The sequence below is a fragment of the Chlamydotis macqueenii genome, chromosome 8 (assembly GCF_036417535.1).
Source record: "Chlamydotis macqueenii isolate bChlMac1 chromosome 8, bChlMac1.mat, whole genome shotgun sequence".
Taxonomy (NCBI): Eukaryota; Metazoa; Chordata; class Aves; order Otidiformes; family Otididae; genus Chlamydotis; species Chlamydotis macqueenii.
Window position 1 is genome coordinate 23,087,529 of NC_141563.1, and position 23,387 is coordinate 23,110,915.

Consider the following 23,387-nt stretch of genomic DNA (forward strand, 5'->3'; position numbering starts at 1 on the left):
CGACGGCACCACACAACTTGGTGTCATTGGCGAACTTGCTGAGGGTGCACTCTATCCCACTGTCCATATCGCCGTCAAAGATGTTGAACAGGGCCGGGCCCAGCACAGACCCCTGAGGGACGCCACTCGTGACCGGTCTCCACATGGACATTGAGCCGTTGACCACCACTCTCTGAGTGCGGCCATCCAGCCAACTCCTTATCCACCGAGTGGTCCGTCCATCAAACCCATGTCTCTCTAGTTTAAAGAGAAGGATGTTGTGCGGGACAGTGTCAAAAGCTTTGCACAAGTCCAGGTAGATGATATCAGTTGCTCGTCCCTTGTCCACCGATGCCGTCACCCTGTCATAGAAGGCCACCAAATTGGTCAGGCACGATCTGCCCGTGGTGAAGCCATGTTGGCTGTCACCAGCCACCTCCTTGCTCTCCATGTGCCTTAGCATGGTTTCCAGGAGAATCTGCCAGGCACAGAGGTGAGGCTGACTGGCCTGTAGTTACCTTATTCCCCTTTTTAAAAATTGGGGTTATGTTCCCCCTCTTCCAGTCATCGGGGACCTCACCAGACCGCCACAACTTCTCAAATATGATGGCCAGTGGCTTGGCAACTTCATCTGCCAGTTCCCTCAGGACCCGCGGATGGATCTCGTCAGGACCCATGGACTAGTGCACCTTCAGGTTCCTCAGATGATCCCGAACCTGCTCTTTGAGTACAATGGGCAGTTCTTCATTCTTGCAGTCCCTGCTTGCACCTTCTACAGCTTGGGCGGTGGGACAGGAACTCTTGTCGGTGAAGACTGAGGCAAAAAAGTCATTGAGAACCTCAGCCTTTTCCATGTCCTGGGTAACCAGGACACCAGTTCCCTTCTGGAGGGGGCCTACATTTACCCTGGACTTTCTTTTGTCCCCTACGTACCTATAAAAGCTCTTCCTGTTACATTTTATATCCCTGGCCAGATTCAGTTCTGCCAGGGCTTTGGCCTTCCTTATCTTATCCCTGGCCACTCACGCAGCCTCTTTGTAGTCCTCCCAGGCTACCTGTCCCCACTTCCACCCTCTATAGGCTTCCTTTTTCACTTTCAGTTGGTCCAGGAGCTCCTTGCTCATCCACGCCGGCCTCCTGGCCTTTCTGCCCGACTTGTTTTTCATCGGGATGCACCTCTGCTGAGCTTGGAGGAGGTGCTCCTTGAATATGGACCAACTTTCCTGGGCCCCTCTTCCCTCCAGGGCTGCCTCCCATGGCACTTGGCCCATCAGGTCCCTGAAGAGGCCGAAGTCTGCCTTCCTGAACTCTAGGGCAGAGAGCTTGCCGTGTAATTTCCTTGCTGCCCCGTGGATCTTGAACTCCACCATGTCATGGTTGCTGCAGCTAAGGCTGTCCTTTAGTTTCACATCCCCGACCAGTCCCTCCCTGTTGGTGAGCACAAGGTCGAGCATGGCACCCCTCCTTGTCGGCTCCTCTATCGCCTGCAGGAGGAAGTTGTCATCCACGCATTCCAGGAACCTCCTGGACTGCCTGTGCCCTGCCGTGTTCTCTCTCCAACAGATGTCAGGGTGGTTGAAGTCCCCCATGAGGACCAGGGCCTGTGACCATGAGGCTGCTCCTATCTGCCTATAGAGCACTTCGTCCGCTCTATCCTCCTGGCTAGGCGGCCTGTAACAGACCCCTACCGTGACGTCCCCTGTCCGTCCCCATCCTCTAATCTTGACCCATAAGCTCTCTGTCAGCTCCTCCTCCATCCCCAGGCGGAGCTCCACACACTCCAGCCGGTTGCTGACATAGAGAGCTACACCCCCTCCTCGTCTCCCCGTACAAAACAAAACAAGATATTATGTCAATGGAAAGATTCTATGCTTTCAATAAAAACAAAATTGCTTGTCATCAATAGCTACATTTTAAATAGAAAAATTATTTCTATTTTGTATTTTGGCATCTTAAATCTGTGCAATATATAATGCTTTCAATGTGGGTCTTTTCAGAAGGAAGATCTAGGAGTTTTATAGCGAACTCACTCCAAACTGCCTCTCTATTCAGCAGATTTAAAAACTGAGGTCCTTCTCTGGTTTAAATGGCAGTCAGAAAATCCACAGGTAATCCCTGTAACTTTTCATATAAATTTGATAACAAAAGGAAGTGTGCTACCAGTATCTCTGTAACATAACTAAGCTTTGTTGCATAACTCAAACCATGATGGAAATTTTGACATGCTCAGTGGCAACCTGACAGATGTGTCATAGAGTCTAATCCCCAAAAGCCCCAAAGCTCTTTGAAAATGGATGTTTCTGAAAGACTGAATTGGAAAATGCTGCTTTTTTATTAAGCTTTTTCTCACAGTGCCTGTACTACTTACAGCGTCATCTTGATGCCAGGCTGACTGTACAAATATGCAACAACTAGGCTGGCAATTCTGCTTTGTTAGCAAAGAGGTAAAATACATATAATTATGTATATTTAAACTATATATTTTATATAAATTATGTAAAAATATAATTGTTTTTGGTTACAGTTTGAAAATATCAAAGTTGGGAATTTATGTCTATTTTATCCCTCATTTACCTGTTCTGTACAGATGTACCTCTGGTGTGCTCCAGCCTCATATTTCTGGCGTTCAAAAAAAAAGAAGAGAGTTAAGATTAATATTGGTTTGTGATAAGTTCAGAAAGTATTCTGGAGCAATAGTTGAAATGCCAGTTGTAGGGAGGAAAATAAACGATGTGCTTGAAAGTGATTTTGACAAAATGACCCCCAAATTTAAATGCAGACAGCATCTCTAGTCCTGGGATTTGCCAGCGTATCCCTAAGCCAGACTCGTGGGAGACTGAAAGGAGGTTTCATTGCAACATCACCGTGTCCTATAGACTGTGCTCAGTGGCGTCTCTGTTGTTTGGATGACATCCACAGTTGTTAAAAGAGAGAATTGGGCCAGTTTGCATTCTGTTACAGAGCAGCTTCCTGGATGACAGAATAATTTCCAAAGTGCCCTGGATTACTCCCTGCTGTGAGCTAATAAGATACTAATTAGCATATTTCATTTATTTACTTAACTGGGATAAAAACAATTGGGCACAGGTCCCATTTACAATGGTTTCCTGGGGAAGCTGCAAACTGCTGTAAGTATAACCGTGCTGCATTCAAAAGATATAAGTGCACATAAACGTAATGTGCAGACTGAACACAAACTGGTGTGGTTGTCCAACCACCTCATACACTGAGTGGCTTAGAACATTAAGTAAAACTATTTCTCTTTCCTTCAAGTCTTAAAGTGGGCTAAATGAAATTAGAGAGGTATTTTCCAGATCTTTGCAGATCCACTGGTGACACCACTGAACAACTGCTGTGCTACAGACAGCATCATGCTTCGCCTTGTGCTCTCCCTTGTCTTCACTCTTGCCTTACTATCCCCTGACTATTAACACTACTGACGGCTTTTGCAAGTACTGGATTACCCATGAAACATGGGTTGGGAATTGCTGTCCTGCAACTTTCTTCCAGCTTTCTCCCATGCATTCCCAGGATATGGCATGCCTGCCTAGCACATTGTGCCATTCTTGAAGATCTTTCAAGATCAAGTTGCAGAAATGTTGAAAGCTCACATTTATTTATTCTTCGCCCCCAGCCTCTGCATGCTCCCAATTTCTTGCATATTGTAAAACTTACAAAACTTCAAGTACCCAACTTAGTAGTTCATCTGGGGAAATTTTGAATGTCTATTCTATGAGTTTTCAGAGAGCCAGGAAGGGAAAATCTTGTCCTGCTTTGTTGAATGAAGATCTCTTTCCAAATTGTTTGACGTTTTAAAACACATCTTTGCATTTTTATATCTTAAGCAAGAGTTTTACTTAGGATGAAATTCCTTATCCATTTTGATTCACATTCTGCTTAGTTATGAAAATCTGGATTTGCCCTAAGGCACTGTAATATCTCTCTGCATCTGAGACGCAAGTTCATTAAATGAAATGGAGAGATTTTGAGATCAAGAGACCTGGGGTCTGTTTCTGCCCACTTTACATCTTATTGTGTGACATTGAGTAATCTGCTTTTCTATTCTTCTCTTTCCTTATCTGTAAACTGGAGAGAATAACACTTTATCCTGCTTTTCTTAAAATGTTTTAATATTCTCAACTGGGAGATGCTTTTTGGCCAAGATGCGTTAACCCCCAGCCTGGTACTCCCATCCCAACCCTAGCTCAACATTTCAGTACACAATAACCTCCTGCCTGAGTATTTGTGCTATGATCTACTTTTTACCGTTTGTCTTGTTTCCAAATTCAACCAGTACTAGGGTTATAAGTCTTGTCCCAGTCGTTCTGGTTTGTACGATCTGCCTTCCCTCCTCGCCAGTTAGTTTGAGAGACCACTCTCATTCTTTTCTGTGGCAGAATTTTGCTCTTATTTTTTTGTAGCTCAAAAAGCCCCTGAGCTGGAAAAGAGCAATTTTTGAGTGTGTGTTTCCTGTACTGTATTGAGTGAAATGCCGCTGTGGAAGAATATTACCCTTCTGCATTTTCTGTGCTTGTAAAACATATTTAGAGCATCCAAGAATAACAATCTATAAACCAATTAGAACAAAGATCTTGGTGCTGGAGCAAACAGCACCTTATTTCAGCCTATTAAGTCCTGTTTCGTAGGAGGTGTGTTTTTGTGTTATTCTTGTTAAAGTTATCGTATATCCCATGAAAGCATCCTCTCCCCATTCAGTACTTGTCCTCTCCTGGGATATTGCAATACTATTCATCTCTTCTAATGCAGTGATATGTCCTGCAGAAATAAATATGGTTCCATTCCATTCTGGGGTTCTATGAGTAGACCTAATTGTTATGAATTACAGGCCGAAAGGAATTTAAACATGGAATTAAACAATCTTTGTTTTGCTTTCCCCAGACCCACCTGAACATTGTGAAAAAGTGAATGGAGGCACCCTTTGAGGACTAGCCCCGCAATTTGAGCACATTCACTAGTCAGTTTAATTGCCACAGTATATAGGCACAAATTCAGGAAAAATTAAAACAACAAAAAAATATTCCCCAAGGCTTGTGAATTCATGACCACAGGCCCAGAAATGCAACTGTTGATCTGTGTGCAGAAGAAACCACTGGCCGTGTTTCCAAGGCCATTTGAATTCCATCAGGGGCCAAAAATCTGGAGGATAGTTCTGTATAATTTTAGTGTGTACAATGTTGGAGGCCTCATCATTGGTGAGTGAACCAATTTTTCAGTAATTTTTGTCACAGCAGGCAAGATAAAAATTGGTCTGTAATTTGTAATCATTACTTCTTTGCTTGAGATTAATCCTGGATCACCCACAGTGAAAAAAGATGCCTCCTAACCTACGGAAGGACCATTCCCTATTCAGAAGGCCACTGAGGCTTGCTGTTCACAAAGCACCCTTTGTCTTGACCATCCTTCTTTTTTTATGTCAGGCACACTTTGCCTTGACCATCCTTCTTTTTTGTGTCAAATGAACTTTTATCTATGTTCTGCTTTTCTCTACAAGACTGAATACTCCAGACCTTTCACATAAAGTGATTTTCTCAATTCTTAGTGCTGTGAAAGAGATTGGAGGGAGCGGGGAGAGCTTTGGAGTTTTCCTATTGATATATTTTTCAGAAGGGACCAAAAAAAAGTGCTATAATGCACACAAGTAGATGTGGGCAGTGAATAGAAATGACCTTTATTACCATAGAAAGGCTCTACTTACTGTCAAGTAGTTAATATGAGAAATTTGGGCTAAAGGATACTGTGATTCTAAAGATCTGAGCTGGCTTCTGAAAGCAAAGCATTGACAAAGCAACCCAGCTAGTCCAGCACTGTGCTATATGTAGTGAAACCTGTACATTGGAAAGCCTCTGATATTCAAAATGAAGCCACCTTCATTTAGCAATTGATTCCCCTCCTTCTCCCTCCACCTCTGACTTGACTGGGCTGGAGCACCTCTCTTATGAGGACAGGCTGAGAGAATTGGGGCTGTTCAGCCTGGAGAAGAGGAGGCTCCGGGGAGACCTGATAGCAGTCTTCCAGTACCTCAAGGGGGCCTACAAGAAAGATGGGGAAAGGCTGTTTAGTAGGGCCTGTTGCGATAGGACGAGAGGTAATGGTTTTAAAATAGAGGGGGGTAGATTTAGATTAGAAATTAGGAAAAAATTTTTTACGATGTGAGTTATAGAACACTGGAACAGGTTGCCCAGAAAGGTGGTGGAGGCCCCATCCCCGGAAACGTTCAAGGCCAGGCTGGATGAGGCTCTGAGCAACCTGACCTAGTCAGGGATGTCCCTGCTCCTTGCAGGGGGGTTGGACTAGATGACCTTTGAAGGTCCCTTCCAACCCTAACCATTCTATGATTCTATGACTTAGATGGACTAAAGGGAGCCCTGCCGTAGAGTTTGATGTTCTGATGTAAAATGTTCTTCAGTTGAAATCAGATTGTTTCCTTCAATATCAAAGGGCTTCAAAATAAGAGATAACAAAAAAGGAAAAAAAGAAGAAGAAAAAAACAGATATGTGAATAGGTTGCAGGGATGGCTATGGGATACGAATACTGAAAACAATAAATGTGGTTAATAGTATTCTTCAGATGTTGCATTTCCAATAAGGACAGGTAAGTATTAAAACCATTGTACATTCTTGATCACCCCTACTATTCAAGAATGATAAATTCAGTGTAGGATGGATGAGAGAAGTGCTTATTTTAGGTCAAACAACACAAAGGGAAAATGTTATGGAAGCTGAAGGGCAACATTAAAATACCAACAAACAGATATGAATGGCCTGCAATTAAATTGGAATTGGAAGGTTTCTTACCATCATGTGCCATAGTTGGAACATTCACATATCCATGTGACGGTATAAAACATATAGTCGTACAACCATCACAGAATAATCTAGGAGGTCCTTTCCAGTATATTTCCTATACTGATGTGTTCCTAAATAGCTGTATTCATGTAATTTTCTTGAATTGGGGATAAAATGTCAGAATAATGTTCAGAGATCTCAGTTTTCAAAGACTGAGCATGTGAATTGAAATACATGTGTAATTTAAAACAAGCTTTAGGATTAGGAATCTTTGAATAGCTTGTTTTGGTTAACTTTTCTCTTGATTTGTAAACACCAGAGTTACTGAGCCTACTATAAAGAGAGCAGCATGAAATACTGGAAAAGATGTCTTATGTAAATTACTGGTCATGTCTTACTGACTACTTCTTTTACTTAATTGAGAAGTTGGAAACATCTGTCTTGTACTTCAGATTTAAGATAGTTCCAAAAAGGAGGCACTGGCAAATTTAGATTTTTCTAATATATCCATTGAAGCATTAATTTTAAATGAATTGTTGGAGTGTCACTGGAGGGCTGTAGCTTAATTTTAATTTTCATGGGTATTTGTGTTTGATGTGGGATGTGTATACTTAACTGAGCTGAGCTCCATACAGAACTTGGGGGAAACTTGGCATCTTTTTTGTGTATGTTAGAAACGCTCTTCGTTGTCTAACTGGGATGTCTCTGGTTTGGAGATTTTCCAAGATGACCTTCATTTATCATTTGTGTTGTGGTGTACTGTTATGGCTTTCTCACAGTCCTTCCTGATAGACCAGTTTTGTTTGGTTATGCACCAAGAAAAGAGAGAGGAGAAAGGTTTGAATATTTAGGAAGAAGGCCTGTGGCTCTGACAGGAACCAAGCATTGGCCTTCTCTGTGTCCTGCTCCTGGCTCTGAATGAAGGGATGCCCTTCCTGAGGGACAGGGTAGAAGTGTGCCGAGGGAACTAATGCTGGCAGATACTTGGAGCATGGATTGAATGTGTGAGTATCCTCTGTCTCTGCTGCCTCTCTCTTTATGCTCCAGGAACTCAACAGGGATCCAGCAAAAATGAAAGGAAATTGAGCAAAAGGTGTCTATTTCTGTCCCATTTCCCCAAGTGTTTCTGAAATGCAATGGTTTTACATGCCAGTCCTTGCTGCCCACCATGTCTGCACATCCTGACTCAGGGATGTGCAGTTGAAAGCAGCTGAAAAGCTCCTCTTGGCTCTAGGTAATTTATAATGTGAATATTTATATAGGAAAACTGGGGAAGGGGGGCACTGTGGGAGCAGGATGACTGCTCAGAGGAGACAACTGGACATTCAAGAACTAATGAAGTTTGTCTGTTTCTGCTTTCATGCACACAAGAGATGTACTCAGATATATTTACTTAATTAATTTTTGCTATTGTCTCATTTTCTGTGTTCCTTTGTTGCCTGATCAATCTTCTTGTTATTTGAGCTTGCTTTTTTTCTTCTGCTGAAACAGATATGTGCATAAGCTGTAGCAAAGATAGCTGAATATTTGAGATTTCGCATCTGTGACTCATTCTACTGTGAACTGAATATATTATTTTCTTAGTCTCTTTACTCTTTAGAAAAGCATTGAGATAAATATATATTTTCCCTTAAAAGAAAAAACCTCACCACTGGTTAAAGTATGTTTGGAAAATTAAAAATCCTGTGGCTTATTTTTTATATTTCAGAATTTGGGAATTTCAGTGAGTTAGTAGTAGATGTATTTTATTTTATACATCCTCTTAAAAATAAAATTCAGAAGCCCAGTTGATCTACTCCATAGCAACTTAATTCATTTAACTTTCAAAAGAGAAACAATAACAAAAGTAAAACAATATAGATGTAAAATAAATCTGCTAAATTTAAGTTTTTGTTTATAAAAAGTGTTGTCAATCTGTATAGGTTTGTATTTTGCCTTGCCTGCAGGACTACATTTCTTCTTCTCCGTCAGATAAGCCCTGTGTTACCTTTGGTGGACTCAAGAAAAGCCTCTGTGACCAGCTGGGGAGTCAGGAGCCCCCTTCCCTGTCACTGAGCTTGGGCAAATCCATATTGCTCTGTTTTCCATTCCTTGCTCTTTCCTGCTGATTCTGTGTCGAGGTGTTCAAAACAGGGACTGTCCCTCCTCCTTGCTCTGGAGAGGGCCTCTCCCAGTGCAGTCCTGTTCTCTGTCGAAAGTCCAGGTTGCTGCTGCTGAACAAACAGTAACTTTTTTGTTTTGCTTGTGGATATTATTAACTAGGAGTGCTTCAGGAATAAAATATAATGTCAGTATTGACAACACGTGAATTGTGTGGTAGGTGCTACTTGTAAGCAGTTCACGCCTAGAGACTCATTCAGCTTTGTTGATTTGCATTGTTCGTTGGAGAGTTAAATGCTTGCTTTCTAAATGCAAAATGAGGTTTGTGTTTTTCTGTAGTACAGAAATGACCATGACTTATAAAATGCTAGCAGCTGACACTGTCATGACTTCGATATGCAGAGATAATTTTTTATCTGCATACCTCCCATTAATACTGTTTTCCTCATAAGATGATGCTTCTAAATTGTATACAAGAATGTATAGTAATGGCTATTTTTTTGGGACTTCGTCAAAAGTCTTCATGCATCTATCCTTTTGTACATATGTGAAACCGTAGAGAGAAAAGGAAAGCCACAAAGAGAATTGTTAAATCAGACTTGACGTGCTTTGCCAAACAAAGGGAAAGTTCAAACTGCATTGTAGATACACTGCAAATGAATTTCTTTGCAGCCATAGACACTCATTCGTGGTATAATAAAGACCATTCTAATTCTGTCCTTTCTTCAAGACTTTACAGCCCTGTCTGGCTGGCTGTCTGGGAATCCTTATCAGAATTGTAGCAGACGGGACGAGAACCTGGATCGCCCTGGGAAGTTGGTCAGGATCTGAACGGGGCCCAGCTCCAGCGCTAATCACAGGCGGTTTCAAGTAGCCTACCAAAAATGTACTAGACTAAAGCACTGTACTTTAAATAAGAACTCAAACATTCCTCTTTTGAAAATCATCAAATAATTAAGACAGCTACAATATGTTTGAAAGTGCTGGGGGAGGAAGAAAAAAGATAGTCTTCACAAAGACTAATTGAAGCACAGAGATAGGCGTCTTGCTGTATGTTCCATTCACTATTTTTCACCACTTGTTTTATTAACATGCATCTAGAGTTACAGGTTGCTTTAATCTCCTCGATTAAGACTTGCTGAAAGGGTCTGTCGTTATTTATTGTCTGAGTGCCTCAGGTCCCACTTTTTGTTTTACATTAGCTGTGCCAACTGCCTCTGACTTGAAAAGGAAACACTGTAGTTTTAGTAAAGTTCAGTAGGACTAAGTCTCTTTTTTTTAAAAAAAAACAAAACAACAGAAAACAAAATCAGCTGCATGAGTAAATGTTATCTTAAGGCAGAAGACACTACTTTGCTACAGCTGATATACAGTAAATATTCTTTTGAACAGCTTTTCAGAGCTGTTTTCCTTGTTCTTTTCTTGCCACAGGTTTGCTACGAGTATTACTTTGCTGATGAAATGCCTTTTTTTCTCTCCTTTAGTAAATGCTTATCTTCAAAGCTGAGACTCATTGTCTCTTTAGCCAGAAAGAGTTAACTCAGCTTGCCAGCGCTTTGCTGCTGAGCCACATTTAAGTAGTTCATTGGGGCATTGTGACTGTAAATGAGATATAGCATCCTGACAACTGTTCATTATTTTTTTCATAAATAAATAAAACTGCATCAGAAGATGTTCTACTTCAGAGGAACAGACAGTTAAAGATAGTGCCCCCCCAGTCCCCAGAAAAAAAATCATTGGAGTTCACTACGATTTCAGCCCAAGAAAGGAAAATATGTTTTTAATGTTGGATTTTTTTTTTCACCTGTCAGTGAGTTCAGGAAGATATTTAACAGGAGAATGAAATAAAGGTCCATTGTAAAGCTACCTAAGTCGTCCTTACCGCATGCATGCTGTACATTTCTGCTGTACTGTTGTCTTTGATATTATAAACTTGATTTAGATTTTTTTTTCCCCTAAATTGGCTTCTATATTTAGGAGTGTATCTCAAATGATATAATTTAAAGAATATTCCTAACATATGGTAGAAGTATTTGTATGTATGCAAATACCACCCTGGATCCCAAATCTAGCCATTAGATATTGTATTTTGATTTTTCTTTGTTTGTGTGTGTGCATGTATCTGAGAGAGAGACTCCAGTTATGAAAGACTCCAGTTATAATACCTATTGGTTAGGGAACATGAGATCTGCTTGGAGAATTGGTTGCTAAAAACACCATTTAAATATTCTGCTCTGTTAATGCTTCAGGTTAATAAAAGCTGCTGTAAGAAAATATTTTAGGATATAGATATTTAGAGCAGTTGGATTACTTTTGACAACAATGCAAGGAATCCATTCAAAGCTGATTTCCCCCTTTTGTTCACTGAGGACATGCAGAATCTAAGATAAAAATGGCAGTTGTCCTCAGGGCACCCTGAGGCATGTCATTAAAATTGGAATTTGATCCTCTTTTCATGGTTACTTGGGACAATCAACCACAGCAAACCTGAAAACTCATCAGTTTTCAAAAATATGACATGCCCTTGACTTTGTCAGTTTGGATTCAGTGTGCAAGATTTGACTATTTCAAAATCCCTTTAGGTGTCACTCTGTCTTCAAGAATACAAACATTGTGCCTTTTACTGTATAGAAGACATAGTACTTCTAAATATTTCTGAGCGCTTATCCTATTTATGACAAGGGACAATCTAAGTTATAGTTATCAAAGTAAAATGCTTTATTGATTGAGAATTTTAAACACTGCTAATTGTAATAAATAGAAATGTAGGGAGTCTACTTATTTTTAAAGGAAAATTAGACTGTCTGAAGTAAACTGGAGCTTTCTAAAGCTGTGTGAAACTATCCATTCTACCTAGCTGTGTATTTCTATTTGATAACAGCAATTTTCAAAAAATCTGGAAAATGGATGCAGCACAACGTTTTGCTGTTTATTCCCCTGTTGCTGGCCTCTTACTGCTTTGAAGAAGCTTGCTTTCCACTCTTCCAAGCTCCCAGGTTTTAAGAATTTATACACATTTTCATATGTATTTTTTTTTTTACCAATAGCAGAATAATTGCTTTTCTGTTCCCTGCAACTGGGCTGCCAGAAAATTGCATTTTGTCTCCATGGCAGAGAAAGCATGAGCTGGCCATGTTGCCATCACTGCAGCTTGCCATCGGGAGCTCACTGGTGCTTGATGTGCTGGGAACCATATGGCCTCCTCCCGCTGCTCTTCTTCTTGCTGCTCCCCTGAAAGTTGCAAGTGGGGAAAGGACCAGCTGCTGACACCAAGGACAAACAGGGATGTCGTTCAAGAGAGGAGCAACGATGGCGAGAGACCTTCGGCTGCACCTCAGCTTCCCCCCAGACATTTTCCTTCCAGCTACCTCCTGTCCTTAGACTCTGTGATGTGCATATGGTCCTTCCTTCTGTATTTTCTGTACATCTCTTTTTACTTAGTCTGTAAAATGAAGTTCCTAGTTGATATGCAGATTATTTGTAACTGCGAATCAGTTCATTTAATAATTGGCATACAAGTGTTACACATGGAGCCACACAAAACTTGGCAGCCCTAGGCAGGAGGAGGTTTTGGTGCCTGACCCCACCAGGCACACGGGTTAAGGTGTTTGCTTGCACCATTTGTGTGGGAAGGAGAAACCTTGCCTGTTCATGGGGAAATGCCTAATTGCTTTCTTAGTTTTGACAGCTTCATGAGTTACAGCAAAACATAATTGCAAGTAGCGTGACAAAGTAACACTCTCACTAATGCCTGTAGTGTTGCTATTACAAGGTGAACTACCGGCGTACAGTGCTGATTACCGTCAGAGTACATTCATCCGAATCTCTTGATTTTTCTTGCTGTGCGGGATACTCTCGTTATCTTCTGCTCCAGTTTGCAGAATTTCTTTAGTCTTCAGCCCAGACAGGCAACATCTGTTGCCTCACTTTTCTGATCTCTTGTTCAATGCTGAAGCAGTTAATAGGATGTGCTAGAGGCAAGTGAGTACCTGGTAACCTGTTACTTGTCCTGAATTTCTACCCATGATTTAAATTAACCCCTGGGATTTTGGAGAACATCCTGCTTTGTAAAGTTGTCCTCTGCAGAAAGGTGTTAGACTTCATAAGACAGAATAAAATACAACTGTGCCCCGCGCTGTTGAGGAAGTTACACATCCTTATGCTCTGCAACATGCTAGGAAAAAGAGATCTTCAGATCTGCTGTGATGTTTGCTTTGCTGGTGTGACTGTTGAGAGGCTTCAGGTGCGTAAATGAGGGAAGGAACCATGACCTAAGGCTGGAAGAGGTAACGGAGGTTGGTATTTAGGACACCTCTGCTGTCTGCCTACTTCACGTACTGACTTGTCTTTTGTGACAGCTGACAAATTGTCCTACTTCTTTGAGCCTTGGTGTCCTCTGTAAATTGAAATTGTTTCTGTGTATTAAAAAAGGAATTTCACTGGCAGAATAGTGTAGGAACACAAAGTTTTGCAGACACTGTAAAGCTCATCAGATTAGTTATTATGGTGACATATAGTGAATGTATATTACATGTTAGAAAACCATATAAGAATATAGCACATAAAGTAATTGATGAATTGCTGTCTTTATTGAGGAAATAAAGAAAAAGAAAGGGAACCTGCTCAAGAGAGCAAGCAGTTCTCTGATTTATAACTATCCAGTTCTCTGACTTCACCATGTGTTGCACTGGGAAGGCTTTACAAACCTGGCTTTCGTCTGGTCCATTCTCTGCACCGGAGATGCAGAGTGGTCTGTGCACTCACAGACTGGTCTTCCACCATCTCAGCTGCTGCGGTAGCCTCAGTTGCTTGATGATCAGTTGAGAGACAGGTAGAGAGCATGTGAAATCCTAGTTCAAACTTCCTTAGAGATGAGGTAGAACTCTTTTAAAAAAAAAAACTGGACAATGTCCACACTTGCATCACACATTTTTTTTTTTTTTTTTTTTTCCCCAGAGCTCTGAGGTCAAGGCCATTGAGTTTACAGAGAATAAGAGTTAAATTTTGCTAAAGGCTGAGGCTGGGTGTGGTGGTGTAGTAAAAGGAATAGTAACAGTCTGCCTGATGGTGGCACAAGTCAAAAATAGTTTTGTTTGTGCCAAATTTTGGTGAAAGTCAGACCTATGAACTTCAGTTTTCAAAATATTTCCAAAAATTCTGCCAGGAGACTGGCCCCTGAGAAGTTTCTTGTCTGTCTGTGTTAAATTGGAACACCTGCCTACAGGAGGGGTGGATAAGTGATGCAGGTGCAGTGACACAATTTGGAGAAAGGTTTATTAGGAATTGGAAGGCTGCCTACAGGTGTGTAAGTGGTTTTACTTCCTGTGGAAGGTGACTTCAGGTTGGATTGAAAAGTAAGTATGCCAAGATGTAATCTTACGTTGATTTGTCCTTATAATTTCTAATCAAATGCTGTTTGTTATATGTGATGTGAGGAGGAATATTCTTGGGGATTATTTGAAACTACTTCTTGATTTTTAAATTTTTTTATTTTTTTTTAAATTGAGCATTATAATTATGTATAAAATTTGAGAGGGAAGTGAGAGGAATGGAGATTAATTAAACTTGCATTTTGTTACAAATTGCAGATTTTAATTACCAGAATTTATTTACATTTATACATCTGGATATTCCTAAAACAAAACTCATAAACTAATGAAAGTATCATAAACTACCAGAAAAAAAAATCTGATTTAAATAAGAAGAAAACAGGTAACTAGTAAAGGATTTAAATGTTCTGCATTTTCTTAAACAGCAGCTAAGCAGCAGCACTGGGAAACCAAAAAGCAAATTAGCTGTCAGTGCTGACTGGGGTGGGGGAAAGTGTGTGTGGGAAGCTATCAGCAGTCATCACCTTTTAAATTAAAGGCTGATTTCTCCACAGAAAAGGCACTTCTGCTGCCTGATTTCTTGCCTCATGCAATCTTTTTGTTTCTCAAAATGTCACCCCTTGAGTTCATATTAGTATTAGAGAATTTGAAATATCATTAATTGTAAGGAGAATTACTAGATTACAAAGGAAAGCGTAAAAAAAATGGTGAAAACAGAAGAACAAACCTTGGAAAATGTTCAAAATTGGGAGACATTTAAAGCAAGCTTTACATAGGTTATTTTTAAGTACAAATTTTTAAAATCAGGTCATTAATTTTTAATCTTTTTTATTTATGAATCATTCATATACAACTGCTCGTATTTAACATATTAATTTTGGAAGGATTTGAATTTGCTGTCAGAATTTGTTGGAATTTGTTTTCATTAGAGTAAAGTAAATCTGCAATAACTCCATTGGCTTTGAATAAGGAGATGCCGAGTAGACTCCCATTCATTCTGTTTACTCTGCCTGTTCCCCACTTATACTCTTTTACAGGACCATTTTTGGCTTTTTTTTTTTTTTGTAGATTTTTTTCATTCTCATATCTCTGTGCCATTGTGCTAAATACCTGATAAGAGGTAGCAAAAATAGCATGTTAGTATACTGAAAGTTCTATCTTTTATACCATACATGAAAAATTGAATTATACTTGTATTGAAAATACAAGACAAACAGAATATATTCTTCTGTTACAAAACATGTATTTGGATTCCAGTTGCTGTGAGTCTGAGCCCTTACAGATTCTTAAAGTTTCCTCAGGATAATTTTAAAGCTTCACTCAGCCTAGGATTTTAGCTTAAATCTGTTAAACAGAAAGGTCTTAAGACTGTCTGTCAGAGTTTTCTGTAGACAGTAACATAAATACTGGGCTTACTCAAATGCTAGCCTCTCTGGAATCTGAGTACCTTAAGAAAGGTGCTTCAGAGCAAGATCTGAATCTAATATTAAAGATAAAAGACTGATTGTTTAGATTTCTTGCTGAGAAAACTCATTAGCATTTTAATATCAGTGCATGTGTATTTTCATATGACGTTATTTTAATTTATATTTGGTCAATATGAAAAAGCCCTTCTTCTGAGCCTCAGAAATTCCTATCCTTAATTTTAAAGAGACATAGTTTTAGTTCTGTGACCTTTATCATAGCAACAATGAAGAGTAAATCTCATTCAAAGCATTTAAATGAGATCAAACATAACCCTCAGAGTAGGTAGAATTGAGATTGGGCTGCTCTTGTAATGCTTCTGATAGCAAAACCTTGCCTTTAGCCCTTTGTTTTTAAAGCGCAACATAAATGTGTTCTGATATCAAGATAAATTGGGATTAATGCAAGCGGCCAAGCTCTGAAATCACTGGAAATTAAATCCAAATCTGATGCACAAATAATAATACTCCCTTTAAATTTTAGTGGAAGTGTTTTCTTCACATCTTAATAGTGAAAACATTTTACTGTTTGAGTGACAGTAGTATGCATTAAAGACAGTGTTGCTATTCTGTGTTAATGCTAGTTACGTATGCAATTTTGGGGCATTTTCATCATGCTAAGCCTCACTGTGATACATCTCAACAAATAGCACCAATTAATCATTGCTGATATGCCTTAGATTTGGTCCATTTACTTTTCAGACACCAAAAATGGAGTCTTGAAGATATTTAATTATGAATATGTGCTGAGGGATATTTTATTATTAAAATTGAAAAAGATATTTTTTTTAATTTTTTTTTAATTTTTTTTTTACCACAGAACGTTTGTGAATTCAGAAGTCTTAGATGATATTTGTTTTGTCTACTGTACTGTATTTCCACCTTAGTTAAGGGTTTTATGACTGAAGGGAAATAGCTCGGTATCTTAGCTAAAAATGCTGTTGTAGAGCACATTATGTGAATGCCGCAATTGGGCAATGAGAAGTTTGTAAACTTTGTAAAGTATATAATTCTCCTTCTAGGTTGTTATCTATCCAGGTGTTTTGTGTCTTTAAGTACTTCATGATCAGTAAATAATAAATTCAATTTACTGAATAGAAGTTTTGTCACTTAGAAATACTCACTTGGAATATATATTTTTAATTGGCATCAATGGCACATTTCCCAGGGAGCATAACAAAATGGATCATTTAATAGATGCCCAATCTCTCCATCCATCTATCTATCAGCACAGCACATGATGTTTTGACTTTAATATGGTAATTATCTCGGGCTGACTTCAGAGGAAGAAGCTGCCACCCACACAGCAGTGCTTAATTACTTCAGACTTCAGTTTGCCAAGAGAAAAATTGACTTTTTTTTTTGCACATTGCATGGAATCAAAATGATTTCATTGTCATTTTATTTGAAATGCAGCCTGACATCACCATAGCATCATGGGAAAGAGAATGCAAAATTTCTCTGAAATTCTTAAAATAGGCTGAAAGCTGCCTTATATTTTAATGGTTTTCTATGAAGTCTGTGTTCACATTCCTTGAATGTTAATGATGAGCTTCTTCAGCTTATGGGAGGAATTTTTTCTTCTGTGAATACATTTCATTTGCAAGCCAATGAATGCAGTTTTTTTTCTTTAAAGTTGCCAAAACCTAATACAAACTTTGGCATTTTAAGGGCAGATGACTGTTCAAATTAATGTTTGCTCACCGTACAGTTTGAGAACATAACTAATAAGATGAAAGAGATAATGAATTAATGGTAGAGTACAGGCAGCCCAGGAATCAAATAAGCAAATTTTTTTTTGTCATTGACAATCACAGCTATTATCATCAAAAGAGATAAGAAAGTTGTGTTTTCAACATCTGAAAGCTAAATTTAATATCTGTGAAAATTAGTACCAGGTTTTATATATATGTTGTTAAACATGCTGCTAATTGATTTGACACACAAACACTGGAGGCAACCTGCTTGAGTTAAGCACTGTAGGCAGATTCCTGTGCTCAAAAGAGGAGAACCTGACTCCTAAATATCTTACCCTGTGCCCACTGAAGACAAAGGGCCATTTTGGGATTGATTTCAAAGGCTTTATTTGGTCTCTTGTAACCATTAATGCCAGCAGTGTTAAAATCCTGGAAGCTTAGGGGACAGGAGAGATGAAGCAGACCAGTAGCCTGGGTCTCATAGGGAAAAGCTCTTTGTTGCCAGGGGAAAGCGAAGGCTTGGGTTTGGGCTCTGATGCCTTCCAGTGCTCGCTGTGGGTGGATGGCGCTTTGCAGGGCTGTGAATGCTGCTAATGAGGTCTGAAAAATATTTGAAGCAATCTTTCTCTAACTACGTGACACGCTGTTGGCTACGAGCGGCTGTAGGTTTTGGCCAGTGTTTGGGCAGTGTATCCCGTGCACATTTCACCTGGCCATGAGTGCAGAGCTGAGGCAGGAAAAAGCACGTGCATTTATCTGCAGCAGAATCTGTAATAAATCTTTGCCTGCTGAATGCTGCCAGTCTTGCTGCTAAAATTTTACCCTCAACAGAAAAATTCAATATACTGCCTTCCCAAATGGCAAATAAGTAATATCAAAACTTTCCTTTTTAAGGTAAGATGTATCTTCTTTTTTCATCGTAGACATCTATATAGTAAAGACTGACTGAAATTATTATTTCATTGTCACATACACTTTTCACAAAAGCAGAATGCAGAGAAGCCTTTTGAAATAAATCTGGTGACACTAGAGAGTTTACAAATGCTAGCATATTAATATACAGCTAAAATAATAATAAAAAACACCATGCTGCTAAAGATGTTTAGTATTATCCGCTCGCTGCGGGAGTTTATTAGAAACTCCAGCTTTCTTTTATTAAAATTTCAATTGGCTTGGTGAATGAGATTCTATGTTAGTGTCATAAAGTGAGAAGCCAGAAGGAGAGGATATTGGCATTTAAGTGCAGATTTCATTTTGAAATAGTGTATAGTATACCAGAATATTACGTATCACAAATATTACATATTAGTGGTGCTAGAAATAGTTGCACTGACTTCTATATTCATCAAATTGTCGTTGTTTTCTGTGCCATCTGGTAGTTTATACATGTCATTTTTAAATATATCCTAAGAGTTTTTAAATATAACTATAAATGTACAGCAAATACTGCATAGTTCTGTGAAGATTTAAAAAGATGGTTGGCAGAGATGGTCTCCCAGAATTGGCTTCAGTGTCAAGGGACGAACTTTAAACTAAAAAGCTAGACATTTCTGAAACATTATAGGGAGGTCATGGATTTAAATTTGACAATTGTGTCTTTTTAGGTATGTGATTTAATAGTGATTTGTATTTAAGATTGCTTAATGTTTTTACAACTACATTCTCACCTATGTAAAAGAGCTGTGTGACTGTGATAGCTTACCATAAAGCTTTGTTTTTTTTTGTTGTTGTTTGTTTGTTTGTTTGTTTGTTTTTCTTTGAAAACTGATCATTGAGTTCTCTGCTTAACTCTTCCTACTGCACTGAGCTTTGGTGAGTAATATTGTGTAATGATGCTATAAGCATTGACAAAAGTTTTTGCTGCATATAGGTCTTGGTATTTCCTGGCACCTTCAGAGAAGATGAGCTAAAAAAGAATAGATGACAAAGCAGTATGTGGGAAAATGGGTGGGATGTGCTTATCACTCCACTTCAGCCTTCCCAGAATGATTCTCCTTTGTGTATGCTTACAGTGACTGGTCTGTGTTGGTCCTTTCAAACATGCTGGGGGTGGCAGAGGGTGAATAGAGATCCAGTGCCAAGCAACTGAGACCAGAAGGTTACTAAGGGAGGAACACAACTCTGTTCTCCAGTTTCTCTGCAGTGGTGAAAGGACTTGGATGAAGAGGTGGTCAAAACTGTATTTCACCTACTATTCCACAGAACTGTAAGGTGGGAGTGTGTGTATGTGGGTATATGTATATATGCACATATACACAATATAAATACGTATATTTCAAATCTCAGTTTTGTACTTTTGCTTTTCAAGAGCATCTCTGGACTGCTGTTTAATTCTGAATTTATATTTTTCTTTAATTTTTTTTTTTTGTTTCACATAATATAACTTTGGTGGTCTCAGCACGGTGACATCTGGACATGTGGCAAAATGGTAATAAATTAGCCTGCAGTCTTTCACATACTGATGTAATTAACTGAAGATTTTTTTTTTTCTGTTTTATTTTTAAAGAGATTCCTCTGTTCTGTTGTTTGTGATTGGATAATCAGTGTTTCATTACTGGGTGAAGTGTTGCTTTAAAAGTTGATGGCACCAACAACTCAATCCATCTGGAACCCTCCATGACGGAAAAAAAAACCCCAAAAAATCTTTCACATCCCCCCAGCTGGATTCTTCAAGATGCAGCGAGAAGTTTGCACTTCTGCAGCTGCAGCTCTTTCATGACAGGTTCTGTGAATTTTACACATGGCTGCCTGCTTGGAAAATATTTTCCAGATTTACATGTTTACAGCACTGACACGTGAAGCTGAAGAGCCTTCTTTCTCGATTATGGCACAAGTACTCACAGATTGCACACTAACTTTATAAAATCTGGAAATGGATCATTTACAACTTTCAAACAAATCAAAGTACCCTTTGATCTTGACTCCAAGTTTCCGTAAGAGCAACAAATAAAAATAACTTTTTTTTGGGTGTTTTTCCCTAAATATAGTCACTATTAAGTTAACTGTTACATCTCTCTGGAAACTCAAGCAACACATTCAATCAATTTTTCTTTCGAAGTGTATGTCCTTGGAAGATAAATGTTAATTCAGCAAATGTAGGCACTATTGAGAACACTGTATGTCTGGTGAGAGCTCAGCAAGAGATACCCTGGTCCTTCCTTTACTCCCTCCTACTTGTGTGGTTTTTTTTCACTAATGTTATCACAGATTTGGAAGAGCTTTTTTGGAGGAAAAAAACTCGACAATGCAAATTCTATGGAAATCTGTAGTTACTTCAATGCAAATTAATTTATCCCATAACCTTCAATTACATTTTTCTGATTCCTACATAACCACTAAACACTTTTAGTGGTTATAAACATTTTTAAATCAAGCATTAAAAATGTATGCTGTTGGAAGTGTGAAAAATCTGCAACAATTACAAAATACTTGAATTTTAAAATACTGCATCCAGACAGTCATCATCTGTGATGAGCGTCAAGTCATTGTATTGCCTATAGTCACTACTTTCCTTGATCCGTCATTTATTCTAACTTGTGTTATGTTTAAAAATATCTTTTTGAATGCTATAAAAGTTTAAAAGGAAAAAATACAGCTTACTGACAAAAGAAATATGCATCATTTATTAACACTGGTGGAAAATAATTTTTTATTTTTGTTAGACATTGCTGTTTTTGCAAAGATGTACTTCTGTTTCTTGCAAGCTAGCCTGACTGGAATCTGCAGTGCAGTGTCCTGAATATTTTCTTAAGTCACGGTGCTGCCTCTGAAATATTTTGTCTTTATAACAGATGCACTTTGGCACAAAGGACATTAAAAAGCCATTTTCTGCAGTAAAGATAGACTTAAGGAGGAAAAGGCTGGGCATCTTAAAACCAAATCCGGCTTTTGAGAATGTGGAGTCCTGTGGGTTGTTAGGGGAGGTGTGGAATAGCTCATTATCATGGGAGGAGCAAGACGTCCCTGGATGGTTGGTTGGTTTTATGACCGGCTTTCAGAGGGCTGAGATCAGACGAGGTCTGAGCTGAGCCCTGCACTTTCCAAGGCAGCTTTGCATTTGGTAATGTTTTTTTTTTCAGATGGGTAGGGGCTTCAAAAGGGTTTGTCTTGCTGGATTTGGGAAGTTCTGAGGGGAAGATGACGGCTTGGCTGTGGCTCCCCGAGAGGTGAGGCCTGGCTCTGCCAGCAGCAGCCCCTGGCAAAGAGGCTTGGAGAGCTCTGGTGAGCGGCAGGGGGCCCGTGTGCGGAGCTCACCCTTTTCACAGACAAGATGGGCCACAGAAAAAAGTTTCAGGTGGAAGTACTTCTATCACTTTACATCAGCTCCTTCTTGTTAATGTTCTCACACACGTATGCAAACCACTTGCAAACAAGCAAATGCTTTAAAATATTTGATACTTCCCTTACAGGAGAATTAAAGATTTGAATAGAACCAGAACTGAGCCTGTGTCTTCCCTCCTTCTGCCTCCTTAATGGTTAAAAGAGTGCCCTCCCTTGCTTTGGGGTGCAAGTATGAGAAGACAGCAAATCAGACGACTTTTGGACCCATTGTTGCGTGTAATTCGGGGTGATGAATGGCTAGGATAACCTAGAGGAGCAAGATGAGCTAATGAAAGGGTGATGTAAAACACAAGTCAACTCTTTTTTAAAAAAGTGGCATCCTCACTGTAAACAAGAGAAATGAGAACTATCACTTTGTATTTAGTTATACAGTACCCTCATGATGGGCTGCAAGGCTGTTTAAAAAATGAACAAAGCAACAGGCTCAGAAGGAAAATGCATGTCTGCTTTTCCTCAAGAAAAAAAAAATCTGCTTTTTAACAGAGCTGTAATGCTCATAAAACACTTAACGATGATCTCTGAATACAAAAAGCCACACTGTATACATACGTGTACTGTACTAGAATGTACACAAGCAGCAGAACGTTTCTGTAACTTGTTTCTAGCTTGAAATTCTACCCAGTACTATTTCATTTCTACATTACTTCCTGATACATAATTTTATTTGAAAATGAGCTTTACTGTCTTCTGTATTTCTGAATAAATAGCCCTAACTGTAATGCTTTAATCCAAAATTCAGCAGTATACAATTCATAAAGATTTATTTTACTTTATTGAGGTAAAACAAAAAGTCTACAATATAGTTGCAAATGACGGTTATTTGAAAGAGCTGCCATACAGCTTCCAAATCCTTTCCCCTGCTGCTTTAATATAGAATTTCATTTTTAGACAAAATATCTTTTTTTTACTCCTGTAGTAAAAATTCTGTGGTATTATACTCTTGTCCTGTTAATGCCTGAAAAAATAGCTGTTAATAAAACTCATAGTCTGTGGGCTTGTTTATTGCTAATTGATTTTTTTGGTAGGAAAGAGAATGGACTTTTTTAAGCTAATAGGCAGTAATATGTTGAAATTGTTTTTTGAGATTATGACTGCTTGTTTGCTCATAATTAGGATTAAACCTAAGTGCAGCAGGTAGTGATTATGTGAATGGAGTGGTGAGTGGAAAGAAAGAGATGAGCATATTTTATTTTTATCTCTGTATTCCCTACCCCAGCAGTAATGGATAAAGTCTGCATCTCGAGTGCTCAGGGTTATCCCTAGGTTGGGATGGTGCGGGGAATGTTTGCAATGCTCTGTCTGCAGGGTTCTTCAAACAGTCCCAAAGTTTTTCAGTGGTTTACTAATATAATGACAAAATAAGAAAATGTATTTCTTTATGTAGAGCTTATACCATTGCTTAGCTTTATGTGTGCCAGTAGTTGCTTTCACATGACAGAAGTATTAGTGTGTGCCATTATGCACAGGTGATTGTAGATGTGAAGGTATACCAGCTTTCTGTGCAAGTTCTTATTAAAAAAAAAATGCATTGCATTTGATTATTGTAATTTGAAAGCATCTTTCTAGTGGGAAGAATTTTTGGTCATTGAAACCAGCATAGATCATACAGCTGTTATTGGTGACAGGTCCAGTACTCACACGAATGGGGAGAAAGAGGGATGGACAGTGGT